Source organism: Diadema antillarum, unplaced genomic scaffold (genome assembly GCF_040938485.1).
Source record: "Diadema antillarum isolate AM-2024a unplaced genomic scaffold, OU_Dant_1.0 seq00001489_RagTag, whole genome shotgun sequence".
Classification (NCBI taxonomy): domain Eukaryota; kingdom Metazoa; phylum Echinodermata; class Echinoidea; order Diadematoida; family Diadematidae; genus Diadema; species Diadema antillarum.
In genome coordinates, this window is record NW_027272228.1 from 331,839 (window position 1) to 346,020 (window position 14,182).

The window sequence follows — 14,182 nt, forward strand, 5'->3', positions numbered from 1 at the left end:
ACTGTACCTATACAAATAATCCCAAATAGGATTGTTTGTTGTGTAGAAACACATTTTCCTGCCAAGTTTGAGGTAAATCTTATCATTACTTTTCAAGTTTTAGTACTTTTTGTCGAAAATTCTAGACTTTTGAGATAATTAGCATTTTATCAAGGAAAACATTAAGAAAGTTGTTAAAATGAATATATTTGAATATTTTGGTACTTCCAACAGGCATGTGAGTGGGGTAGAAAAAAAAAAGAGGAAAATATTTTGCTGCAACAATCGAGGGAGCGGAGCGACCGAGTGGGGGGTGGGTGTGGGAGGGGGATGTCCCCCCTCCCACGGCGTGACGCTTTTTGAATTTTGTATGCCAAATGGTGCCATTTGAAGCATACTTTTGATGACATTTTTAGGTACTTTTTGAGTTGGCAAACTGTACCAAAAAAAAATAATACAGTTCTGTAGTTATTAGATGACATACTTACATGTATATTACTTTCTTTTCCAGCCCCTATCACCTTTAATGCTTTTCCAGTTCCTTTCACTGTTGATGCTTTTCCAGTTCCTTTCACCATTGATGTGTCTCCAAGCCTCTTCACCTTACTTAAATGTTTTTGTTTGATCTTTTCTGCTGCCTGCATCGATTCATTCCTCGAGTTTCTGCATGATAGCATTTCTTACTGCAGTACCTTGTGCTTGTCTCAGATTGTTACCACGTGGTTGGCGATGAATCTGATTTGGGGTTTCAATGTTCCAGTGGTCGAGGTAGGGGTTATCTTGTTTCTCTACAATATTATGTAGGATGCAGCATGTGGTTACAATCTTCGACATACTGTCCAGGTTACTTTCACACGTTTTGTACACAATGCGCCATCGGCCTTTAAGGCGGCCAAACGCATGCTCTACAACAATCCGACAGCTACTTAACCAATTGTTAAGGACTATTTGCTCAGGAGTGAGGTGGCCTTTGTCACTGAATGGTTTCAGCAAATTTTAGCAACTGGGGATAGGCAGGATCTCCAAGCATGAAAAGTGGAACATCGCATTCTCCAATTCGCATTGTTCGTGCAGGAAGCAAGGAGTTGTCTTGAAGAGATTGATAGATGCGGGAATTGGTGAAAACTTGTGCGTCGTGTACGCTTCCTGGCCAGCCAACATTTAAGTCTACAATCGAGATCTCTTGTCGTTTGATTGAGCCTCACACTTGCATGTACACGACCACGTGTGTAGGGCACACCGACTAGCTCCGGCATCCTGAAGGCTGCAATCGGCTGCACTGTATGCGTTGTGAACCCACATATGAACAAATGTAGGCAGTCGGGTCGGAGTGTGTTCGCGCGGGTAAGTTTATAAAACCGCGCTCCTGTTCGTCTAAAATGCGCATGCGCCGGCATTGGGCTAAAACCCTAAAACCCGACCTTGTCAACCGTACTTGAAGCTCGAGCTGGTGAAGACGCGATTGCACATTTCAGCTCACTTTGGGCTTATTTCTCTGATCCCCCATTAGCGCGCTTTTTTTCAAGCTCGAGCTGATGAAGACCCACCGAATGACACTGAGTTCTGGTTTAAGACTTGTGTCATTTTTTTTCCAAACACATGACTTGAGCATTGGCAATGGTGATTAATCTTCTATCTGGCATTTTGACCACATACTGTAGTCAACATCTCCTTCTAAATTGGCAATTATGTCTGGACCAGAAAATCTAGTCCAAAGAGCCATATCCAGCAGCTGCTCACCACCCACTGACATTTCTCCGCAGAAAGTGAGAAATAAAGACCTCTACTGTCTGGTGCAGTATTTCATGAGACCAAAGGCTGGGACTCTTCGTTTGAACGCTCCATTTATCCAGGAAACCAACTTGGAGGACGTCCTGGCTGTCATTCTCAAGAAAGGTGTATGTGCTGTATTGAGCACAGTGGATGGATAAATCATTGCAGGCATCACCTTAAATAGCGACAATACTATATGAAAAATATTGAAAATAATTAACTGTAAAAGTTGATCAGTGAAGAGAGAAAGAGTGAGTACTCGTATAACAGTCCTAGGAATGTACATTTCAATGATTCCTAGCTGCCGTCAAAAACTTTATGAAGGTAGAAAATGAACATGACTCTTTAAAGAACATCAAATAAATTAGTTACTATAATTATTTTATGTGTTTGTGTTTTATTTGCTGTGAATAAACATCTTCACTTATCAACGTCCTTGAGTAGCAGGGAATTGTGGCACAACAGAGCAATTTGATTGCAGCATCCAGATATCTTTGATAGCTCTCACTTCCTTGGAATGGCATCATTACATTTTAGTCCCTCGTGTGGCACAGTAAGTACGTACAAGATGTCCACTTGTCAGGACGAACTTCAGTTCTTTTTAACTTTTCATTCAATTTTAACCGGATATTTTGAAACTTTTCATATTGCAAGACTTCTGTATATTCTCTTTCTTATGGTTCCATGTGAGTTTTTAGTTGTAACTGTTAAAAACAAAAGTGAAGCAAGTAAACAACAAGAGGATGCAAGTCAATTGCTTACCATAGATGACAAAAGATCCTCCTCGATTGTTTCCCATCGCGTCACTCTGGACCCGTTCCCAGTGCGTTGTGATTGCTTGGGCGATGTATTTTACGCTGGAGGGCGTGAGAGGTGCTTTTGGCCGTTATCTTGATTGGCAAGAACCTTACATTAATTTTATTTTGCCAAAGTTGTTGCCAGAGAAAATAATGGCAGAGGCCAACCTAATGTCTCCAACGTGAGTCCCGTGCACAGTTTCTTGGGTACACCAGGAGGTGTAGTGTCCATTAGGAGAGAGTTGTGCCACAAGAGAGCAGTGTTGTCCATTCAATTCTAATTTTTTATGACTAATTTGTCAGCGTGGAATTTCGGTACAGTTGTATATCCCTTCGAAATATCGCTCACCACAGACAACAACGGGTCCTCCTCTGTGCTTCTTTCTGATCTCACTCTGGACCCGTTGCCAGTGGTCTTCTATGCCTGGCGCAATATATCTTCGCGGGAGGACGTAATAGGTGCTTTTGGCCTTATCTTGAGTGGAAAGAACTTTGACATTAATTTTATTTTGCCAAAGTTGTTGCCAGACAGATAATGGCAGAGGGCAACCTAATGTCTCCAACATGAGTCCCGTGTACCGTTTCTTGGGTACACCAGGAGATGTGGTGTCCATTAGGAGAGAGTTGTGCCACAAGAGAGTAATGTTGTCCATTCTATTCTAATTTTTCTTAACTAATTTGTCAGCATGGAATTTTGGTGTACGTGTATATCCCTTTGAAATGTTGCTCACCACAGACAACAACGGGTCCTCCTTTGTGCTTCTCTCTTGTTGCACTGTGGACCTGCTGCCAGTGGTCCTCAATCGCGGGGGCAATGTACCTCCACTGGAGGGCGTAAAATGTGTTCTTTGCTATTATCTGGATCGGCAAGAACTTTGACATCAATTTTATTTTGCCAAAGTTGTTGAAGACAGTGATGACAGAGAAAGCATGCTTTCTCCTGTACAAATCCTGTACTATGTTTCCTCACTACACCAGGACATGGAATGTGTGGTGTCACAAGTCTGTTACAGGAATGCAGATTTGTACTTTCATTTCAGAAAAATATTGTCACACTTATGTCAAAAATTGATTAATGATACTGATGATAAAAAAAATAAAAATGATAATAATGATAATAATAATATGAATGATAATAATAATACTAATGATAATAATAATACTAATGATAGTGAATGTGATAAAATCATGATACTATTACTATTACTAGTAATAATGATAGTAGCAACACTTACTTTTCTATTGTGCACTTTTGCAGTAATCCGATGAGAGTACCGAATTTCATATTGTATTTTAACTGGATAACTTAAACATTTTTAAGTCGCAAAATTGAATTTACTTTCATTTGGTTGCGATGTGGGTGTTGTCACTTGAAACTGTTCAAATCAAAGAGAGGGTGCTCGCCACAGACAACAAAGGGTTCTCCTTGGCATTTTTTCCTCGTCTCACTCTGGACCTGTTGCCAGTGTTCCTCGATTGCTGGGGTGATGTATTTATGCTGGAGGGCGTAAAAGGTGCTTTTGGCCATTATCTTGAGTGGAAAGAACTTTGACATTAACTTGATTTCATCAAAGTTGTTGCCAGACAAGATAATGGTAGAGGCCAACCCTCTGTCTCCAACATGAGTCCCGTGTACCGTTTCTTTAGTACACCAGGAGCTGTGGTGTCCATTAGTAGAGAGTTGTGCCACAAGGGAGCAATGTTGTCCGTTCAGTTCTAATATTTTTTTTTTTTATGACTAATTCGTCAACGTGGAATTTCGGTACAATTGTGTATCCCTTTGATTAATATCGCTCACCACAGACAACTATGGGTCCTCCTCTGTGCTTCTTTCTGATCTCACTCTGGACCCGTTGCCAGTGGTCGTCTATGTCTGGCGCAATATATCTTTGCTGGAGGACGTAATAGGTGCTTTTGGCCTTATCTTGAGTGGAAAGAACTTTGACATTAATTTTATTTTGCCAAAGTTGTTGCCAGACAGATAATGGCAGAGGGCAATCTAATGTCTCCAACATGAGTCCTCACCGTTTCTTGGGTACACCAGGAGGTGTGGTGTCCATTAGGAGAGAGTTGTGCCACAAGAGAGCAATTTTTTTTTTTAAATGACTAATTTGTCAGCGTAGAATTTCGGTACAATTGTATATCCTTTTGAAATATCGCTCACCACAGACAACAACGGGTCCTCCTCTGTGCTTCTTTCTGATCTCACTCTGGACCCGTTGCCAATGGTCTTCTATGGCTGGTGCTATATATTTACACTGGAGGGCGTAATAGGTGGTTTTTGCCATTATCTTGATTGGAAAGAACTTTGACATTAACTTGATTTTGTCAAAGTTGTTGAAGACAATGATGACAGAGGGAAGTGTGATTTCTCCTGTACAAATCGTGTACTATGTTTACTCACTACACTAGGACATGGAATGTGTGGCGTCACGAGTCTGTTATAAGAATGCAGATTTTTACTTTCATTTCAGAAACATATTGTCACACTAATATCAAAAATTGTGTCAATGATGATAATACTAATGATGATAAAAATAATAAGATGATAATAATACTAATGATATTGACTGTGAAATAGTAAGATAGTAATGATACTAATGATAATGGCTGTGAAAAAATTATGATACTATTACTATGATTAGTAATAATATTATTAGCAACACTAACTTTTACAGCAACCTGATTAGAGTACTGAACTTCTGATTATATTAAACAGGATAATTTGAAAAACTTTTCTGTCGTGAAATTGAATTTACTATAATTCGGTTGTGTTGTGGGTGTTGTCACTTGTAACTGTTAAAAACAACAAGAGGGTGCTCACCACAGACAACAAAGGGTCCTCCTTGGTGTTTTTTCCCTGTCTCACTCTGGACCTGTTGCCAGTGTTCCTCGATTGCTGGGGTGATGTATTAATGTCGGAGGGCGTAAAAGGTGCTTTTGGCTGTTATCTTGAGTGGAAAGAACTTTGACATTAATTTCATTTTATCAAAGTTGTTGCCAGAGAAAATAATGGCAGATGCGAACCTAATGTCTCCAACATGCGTTCCATTTACTGTTTTTGGCTACACCAGGAGGTGCACTGACTAGAGTTGCAGACCTAATGAAAGAATGCAGATTTTATGTTCCTGTCAGAAGCTTATATGTGTCTATACATACATCATATTAGTTTAGTCTATCGAATGATTGGCCTTGGCCAATGGCCAGGGTTAGGGTGTACTCCTTTATTGTTTCTCTGTGATTATCTCACACCCTCTTGCTCTGAGCGGTCTTGATCATAGGTTAACTCTCTGAAATTAACAAAGTTTCCATTCTGATCTTCTTCCTCGTCACTACACTCCCATACATTGTCTATAGTTGGGTGTCCTTTGTTAATCTCAACTTTGCATGTTGTGTTGCTTGCAGTGTCGGTACATAGTGACAGTATGCGTGTAGAGAATGCATGTGAGAAGACAGGGAATAGTGGTGGAATACTGATGGAAAAATGCAATGTATGAAGTGCCAACTGTGCATACATTCCATGTACCATATATTTGGATGAACAGTATGTCTTCTTTGGTAGTGGGCCCTTGTCCTTCACTACTAAAGACAATAGTAGGCAAACAATTTGCTATTTCTGTGTGCTAGATATGTTTATAGTGCAAAAATCCAGACTCTAAATAGCATAGTGCAGAGTAGTACTGTATCAATGACTTGGTGCAAACTAATCTCACTGGAATATCATCACCCTGCAGCCTCTAGGGCTGCTAGGTTGCTGGTAAAAGGCTTCTGCAGGATCAAGCATGAATGATTTTCCAAGTTCAAATTCACTACCCATCTTCGTCGTGTAGCTTTATGTGCCTTTTGACTAGGAAACTGGTGCAGTGAATGCTGTTTCCTGCAGGGGCACTGTTCCTGAGTGAGAAGCGAGTGAACGACGCATTTCATTTCTTTCCACATTTGAAGTTTTTTGCTGTTGTTGCTGCAATTAAAAACGACACAACATCTTCCCAAATGTCCTAGCTGTGGGGTTGGTTTCATTGTGATCACGAGAGCTAAATATAACAGAATATAACAAAGCTAAATATATGAACTTTGTCAAGGCTGGCGGAGTACAGCTGTATTATAATGTTGTTCCACTGTTGATAATCTAAATGTCCATGCATGGATCAATAATTTGCATTGCATAACAACCAGCTGACGGATACAGGGAGTGCTTGTCGATTGTCTGCTGCCCTCAACGAACCCGAATCGGTCTATATCATACCACTAGAGCTAATGGCTGCACCCTTTAACCGCAAATTGTCTGCTGCCCTCAATGATCCCGAATCGGTTTATACATGTAGGTTGTACGTACACGATCTAGAGCACTATAAATGAACTCCTACACTTGTAGGTAGTCTTTTCTCTAAGTCTTGTTAAGTATCACATACAAAGTTAAAAAAAAAACCCATATAAATATTGTGGCGGATCGCTCGCAAGCATATCCCTCAGTCCTGACACCACATCGTAGAAAGGGGTAAATCCCTCTGGTCCTGACACCAAATGTGTGTAGCGAAGAACTTGTTTTGGTGGTAGATGTGTGTTGATGATTGATCGGTATCAAAATGAGGCCCTATGACGAACTTCGATCAGGATGGCCAAGCTAGGCGTAAGTTCGTTTGGCCGTAATATACGGCCCAAGATACCAGTTAATTCTTGCTACCAATTCATCTCTACCAGTTATCTACCAGTTCTCCATCAACAGTCCAACATACCAGCTTCGCACATTATCTACTAAATTACATCTACCAATATCTTTACCACCAGTCACCACCAAGGTCCTCTCACCTGCACTCGCTCAGGATTCTTTGGTAGGAAAGATTACTCTTCCAGTCACTCCTTGGTATAACTTTCAACAGGTAGTATTTAATTCGCGAATACTTCTGCACAAACAACAGTCCAACTCGTCTCCGTAATACATGTACACAGTTCACCATGCACACCCGGTCCCGTTACATCCAAGTCCCGAACTTTCAGTCACGTCCCGGCCTTCTCCGTCCCAACTCGACCGCTATGTACGTTACACAGATCTAGGCTAGCTAGCAATCAGGATTACATTATCCTGACCATCGCCTTTACTAGAACTGTTTGTACACAGCTCGTGCTTCGACAGCTCGATCCAACTCAACACGTACTAGACGTGTCTACCTTATCCGTCCCAACTCGACATCGAAACCTAATCTAAATTGCCGTATTATATTTTCACTCAATAATTGTTAGCGTACTAGTAGTTAATCAATATTTCCACCACTAAAACACCAATTTGGGGGAGCGAGTCTAATCAAAACCCTACAAATTTGGTCTCAAATTACTGGTATCTATTACCTCTCTATGAATCTTCAGTCATCTTACCCCCCTAATGCCCTTATCTTATGTAATAACCATAAAACTGACCAAAACAGTGACTTTTGGACCTTGCCTATAGCAACGTTGCTACCAACAACGATCGATTACACCTTAATACAATCAATAGTGAATAATCAATACCAGCTTATTGTATACAAGCCATACAGCGGAATTGATCGATTTCGCAACAATATCGAACGCTTAGTGGTGCCGAATTTTGTTGTGGCGTCACTCGATAGAGTGGTATTCTCTTCTTTCTGCAAAGCCCTTGCGACTTGAATTTGAGAAAGTTTTCTCCCGTCATAAAACATTTCCGTTGCGGTAGTTCTCTTAGGAAGGTTAATGTTCCAAACGTCTAGGTTTGCATTCTCTTTCTCCCTTCCTTCAGCACTTTGATTCTATGCTCAAAGTTTGATCTTTCTCGCTCAACTTTCTCTCTTTCTGCCAGGTGCATTTCCCTTTGAAGTGCAAGCTTTTTTTCCAAACTTTCTAGCGTCACCCTAGCATCTCGTAATTCCGCTCTGGATCGTTCTAACGCCTCCTTGCGCACGTGCACGCTGCCATCGTGAGATGTTGCTGCGTTACTAGCCTGGATTGCTTGCCTGCATTCCTCAAGCTTTTGTTTGAGTGAACCTATTTTGTTTTCCCTCGCTCTCTTCAACTTCAAATACATATTCGCATTGGCGACTGCCATCAACTAACCCCGTTACGATCTATATCATACCACTAGAGCTAATGGCTGCACCCTTTAACCGCAAATTGTCTGCTGCCCTCAATGATCCCGAATCGGTTTATACATGTGGGTTCTATGTACACAATCTAGAGCAGTATAAATGAACTCCTACACTTGTAGGTAGTCTTTTCTCTAAGTCTTGTTAAAGTATCACATACAAAGTTAAAAAAAAACCTTATAAATATCGAAGGCTGAATAGTGGTGCCGAATTTTGTTGTGGCGTCGCTCAATAGAGTGGTATTCTCTTCTTCCTGCAAAGCCCTTGCGACTTGAATTTGAAAAAGTTTTCTCCCTTCATAAAACATTTCTGTTGCAGTAGTTCTCTTAGGAAGGTTAACGTTCACGTTAACGTTAACGTTGAATAAAGCAAACAAATATCTCGACGTTCGTGAAATGAAACTCGCCGAACGGAGACGAAGGGAAGGATGTCCCTGATTATAAACAGCAGAGCTAAAAACTTCAGTGTCTCAGGACCGGAACTCTGATAAGCAGTAATGCAGAGTTTACTTCTGCCGGTAGAAAAAACCTCAGCTAGCTGGCTGCTGGCAAGTGCAGAATGCACGAAGACATGGCTCAACCGCAGTGAAGCTAAGAAGTGTGAGAGCTTGATGTGCTCGACGAAAGTTGAAGCGGGAGCGTAGTGATGATGTCTTGAGTCAAGCAGGATCGAGGTGCGAGTGATTTGAATTAGCATGTTGCGTGTGGTCGAGAACATGTTCCAAACATGCGCGTGTTGAGGTGCGAACCTCGGGTCGCCATTGGTTAAAAGTGAAATATGCAAATAGATACTAAGAAACTATACGCATAAACCATAACTGTGATTGGATCTACCAAATGAATCTACGCAATCTAGACCTGACCGTGAACTGGTCTAAACCGGAATGAGAGGTCAGCAATTAACAAGGTCGGCAAGCTAACATGGAATTTTCCATTTTCACTATCTGAGGCTTGGGGGAAAATTTCAGTGAAAACTAACGATACATCAACAGGGGAAACAATACAAAGTAATGAGCGGCTAATCGAGCCACTACAACTGCCTTTCACGCTCTTTTTCTCGTCCGGACTTATTTCCATGTTCGAGAAGGGTTATAAATAGAGGGTCACTGGCAGGTTCATACATAATTCCATCCCCTACAAAATGAACGTGGCCATAAAGGAGGAACACCCTACATGAGGATCGCCTCCTCCCCTGGCGCCGGGACGGGAGATGCCGACACCACCACCGCCACCGCCACCCGAGGAAGAAAGACGGACATTCCTCGTCACGGTCCACCGTGGAGTGGCGGAATTAACGATGGCTGAAGGGGTGACGCTCACCATGAGCACCCCCGTCTCAATCACGTTCAATTCGTAGAGTTGAACGTGCAAAAAGAAAAAGGCTCTTTTAAGAGCCACCACACTTTCAAGAAAGAATCGCCAAAGATATTTATACTCTCTTAGCAGGCTATAATTATGTGTAAGGGTCGATGGTGATTTCTTTAATGTTTTCATTATGCTGTAAGTAATTCTTAGGCAGGTATTGTATAAATGCAGTGTGTTCATGCTCTTAACCACTTAGTCATCCTAATACACGCGTCCGCTGCAGCGATTGACCTCTTGACACAGACGGCACGCGACTGTCCCAGTTCTCTCCCCCTCTCTCTCCGCCACCACAGCAGGCACAGCTGACCTCCTTACCAATCCTCTCTCCCTCTCCCCTCGCACCGAGACCGAAGCAGACCCAGCCGACCTTGTTAATGACTTTTGACCTCTCTCTCCCTCACTCTCACTTACATTATTGCTCACTCTCTTCAATGCACCGGCTATAGGCATGCTGCGATATCCTCATCATATCATCAAACGGCACTGCTGCGAGCTACCATATCACGCCGAATAATAGGGCCTCATGTTGTCACTATATGTATGGCCACGACCGTCACGCTATGTTGCGCCATGTGGTGATGCAGCGTCATTCCATCCACGTTGCAATCGATTATCTCATCCCCCCAAAACACCTACGTAATTTATCATTATGCTCTCGTACTATGTCACGACATGTTGCGACATGTGCGAATATCTATCATTTATATTATCTTGCGCCATGTGTTGCAATTGATGACTCATGATATAAACGCGGCCATGATGTCACCCTATGATGCAATCGATGAGGTCATCTGTTACGCAAGAAATGATGTCATCATTTGCCTAATATAGACTGTTACGTAATACACCTGATGGTGCAATCAATTGCGCAATTTGGGCTGCCATAACGACACCCCATACTACTCAGTTGTATTGCAATGTTGTTCCACCATTGATAATCTAAATGTCCATGCATGGATCAATGGTTTACATTGCATACCAACCAGCTGACGGTGCCAGGGAGTGCTTGTAGATTGTCTGCTGCCCTCAACGAACCTGAATCGGTCTATATCATTTGCATGGGGGGGGGGGGGGAGAAGGGCAGGGACACTGTGGCTAGAGCTAATGGCTGCGCCCTGTAACCGCAAATTGCCTACTGCCCTCAATGATCCCAAATCGGTTTATACATTTAGGTTCTACGTACACGATCTAGAGCAGTATGAATGAACTCGTAGGTAGTCTTTTCTCTAAGTCTTGTTAAAGTATCACATACAAAGTTAAAAAAAAAAACCTTTATAAATATCGAACGCTGAATAGTGGTGCCGAATTTTGTTGTGGCGTCGCTCGATAGAGTGGTATTCTCTTCTTCCTGCAAAGCCCTTGCGACTTGAATTTGAGAAAGTTTTCTCCCTTCATAAAACATTTCTGTTGCGGTAGTTCTCTTAGGAAGGTTAACGTTCCCAACGTCTAGGTTTGCATTCTCTTTCTCCCTTCCTTCAGCACTTTGATTCTACGCTCAAAGTTTGATCTTTCTCGCTCAACTTTCTCTCTTTCTGCCAGGTGCATTTCCCTTTGAAGTGCAAGCTTTTTTTCCAAACTTTTTAGCGTCACCCTAGCATCTCGTAATTCCACTCTGCATCGTTCTAACGCCTCCTTGCGCACGTGCGCGCTGCCATCGTGCGATGTTGCTGCATTACTAGCTTGGATTGCTTGCCTGCATTCCTCAAGCTTTTGTTTGAGTGAACCTGTTTCGTTTTCCCTCGCTCTCTTCGACTTCAAATACATATTCGCATTGGCGACTACCCTCAATGAACCCGAATCGGTCTGTGTCATACCACTAGAGCTAATGGCTGCACCCTTTAACCACAAATTGTCTGCTGCCCTCAATGATCCCGAATCGGTTTATACATGTAGGTTCTATGTACACGATCTAGAGCAGTATAAATGAACTCCTACACTTGTAGGTAGTCTTTTCTCTAAGTCTTGTTAAAGTATCACGTACAAAGTTTGAAAAAAAACCCTTATAAATATCGAACGCTGAATAGTGGTGCCAAATTTTGTTGTGGCGTCGCTCGATAGAGTGGTATTCTCTTCTTTCTGCAAAGCCCTTGCGACATGAATTTGAGAAAGTTTTCTCCCTTCATAAAACATTTCTGTTGCAGTAGTTCTCTTAGGAAGGTTAACGTTCACGTTAACGTTAACGTTGAATAAAGCAAACAAATATCTCGACGTTCGTGAAATGAAACTCGCCGAACGGAGACGAAGGGAAGGATGTCCCTGATGATAAACAGCAGAGCTAAAAACTTCAGTGTCTCAGGACCGGAACTCTGATAAGCAGTAATGCAGAGTTTACTTCTGCCAGTAGAAAAAACCTCAGCTAGCTGGCTGCTGGCAAGTGCAGAATGCACAAAGACATGGCTCAACCGCAGTGAAGGTAAGAAGTGTGAGAGCTTGATGTGCTCGACGAAAGTTGAAGCGGGAGTGTAGTGATGATGTCTTGACTCAAGCAGGATCGAGGTGCGAGTGATTTGAATAAGCGTGTTGCGTGTGGTCGAGAACATGTTCCAAACATGCGCGTGTTGAGGTGCGAACCTTGGGTCGCCATTGGTTAAAAGTGAAATATGCAAATAGATACTAAGAAACTATACGCATAAACCATAACTGTGATTGGATCTACCAAATGAATCTACGCAATCTAGACCTGACCATGAACTGGTCTAAACCGGAATGAGAGGTCAGCAATTAACAAGGTCGGCAAGCTAACATGGAATTTTCCATTTTCACTATCTGAGGCTTGGGGGAAAAACTAACGATACATCAACAGGGGAAACAATACAAAGTAATGAGCGGCTAATCGAGCCACTACAACTGCCTTTACCGCTCTTTTTCTCGTCTGGACTTATTTCCATGTTCGAGAAGGGTTATAAATAGAGGGTCACTGGCAGGTACATACATAATTCCATCCCCTACAAAATGAACGTGGCCATAAAGGAGGAACACCCTACATGAGGATCGCCTCCTCCCCTGGCGCCGGGACGGGAGATGCTGACACCACCACCGCCACCGCCACCCGAGGAAGAAAGACGGACATTCCTCGTCGCGGTCCACCGTGGAGTGGCGGAATTAACGATGGCTGAAGGGGTGACGCTCACCATGAGCACCCCCGTCTCAATCATGTTCAATTCGTAGAGTTGAACGTGCAAAAAGAAAAAGGCTCTTTTAAGAGCCACCACACTTTCAAGAAAGAATCGCCAAAGATATTTATACTCTCTTAGCAGGCTATAATTATGTGTAAGGGTCGATGGTGATTTCTTTAATGTTTTCATTATGCTGTAAGTAATTCTTAGGCAGGTATTGTATAAATGCAGGTGTGTTCGTGCTCTTAACCACTTAGTCATCCTAATACATGCGTCCGCTGCAGTGATTGACCTCTTGACACAGACGGCACGCGACTGTCCCAGTTCTCTCCCCCTCTCTCTCCGCCACCACAGCAGGCACAGCTGACCTCCTTACCAATCCTCTCTCCCTCTCCCCTCGCACCGAGACCGAAGCAGACCCAGCCGACCTTGCTAATGACTTTTGACATCTCTCTCCCTCACTCTCACTTACATTATTGCTCACTCTCTTCAATGCATCGGCTATAGGCATGCTGCGATATCCTCATCATATCATCACTGCTGCGAGCTACCATATCACGCCGAATAATAGGACCTCATGTTGTCACTATGTATGGCCACGACCGTCACGCTATGTTGCGCCATGTGGTGATGCAGCGTCATTTCATCCGACCTTACGTGTTGCAATCGATTATCTCATCCCCCCAAAACAACCTCGTAATTTATCATTATGATCTCATACTATGTCACAACATGTTGCGACATGTGCGGATATCTATCATTTATATTATCTTGCGCCATGTGTTGCAATTGATGACTCATGATATAAACGCGGCCATGATGTCACCCTATGGTGCAGTCGATGAGGTCATCTGTTACGCAAGAAATGATGTCATCATTTGCCTAATATAGACTGTTACATAATTCAACTGATGGTGCAATCAATTGCGCAATTTGGGCTGCCCCAACGACACCCCATACTACTCAGTTGTATTGTAATGTTGTTCCACCATTGATAATCTAAATGTCCATGCATGGATCAATAGTTTGCATTGCATACCAACCCGCTGACGGTG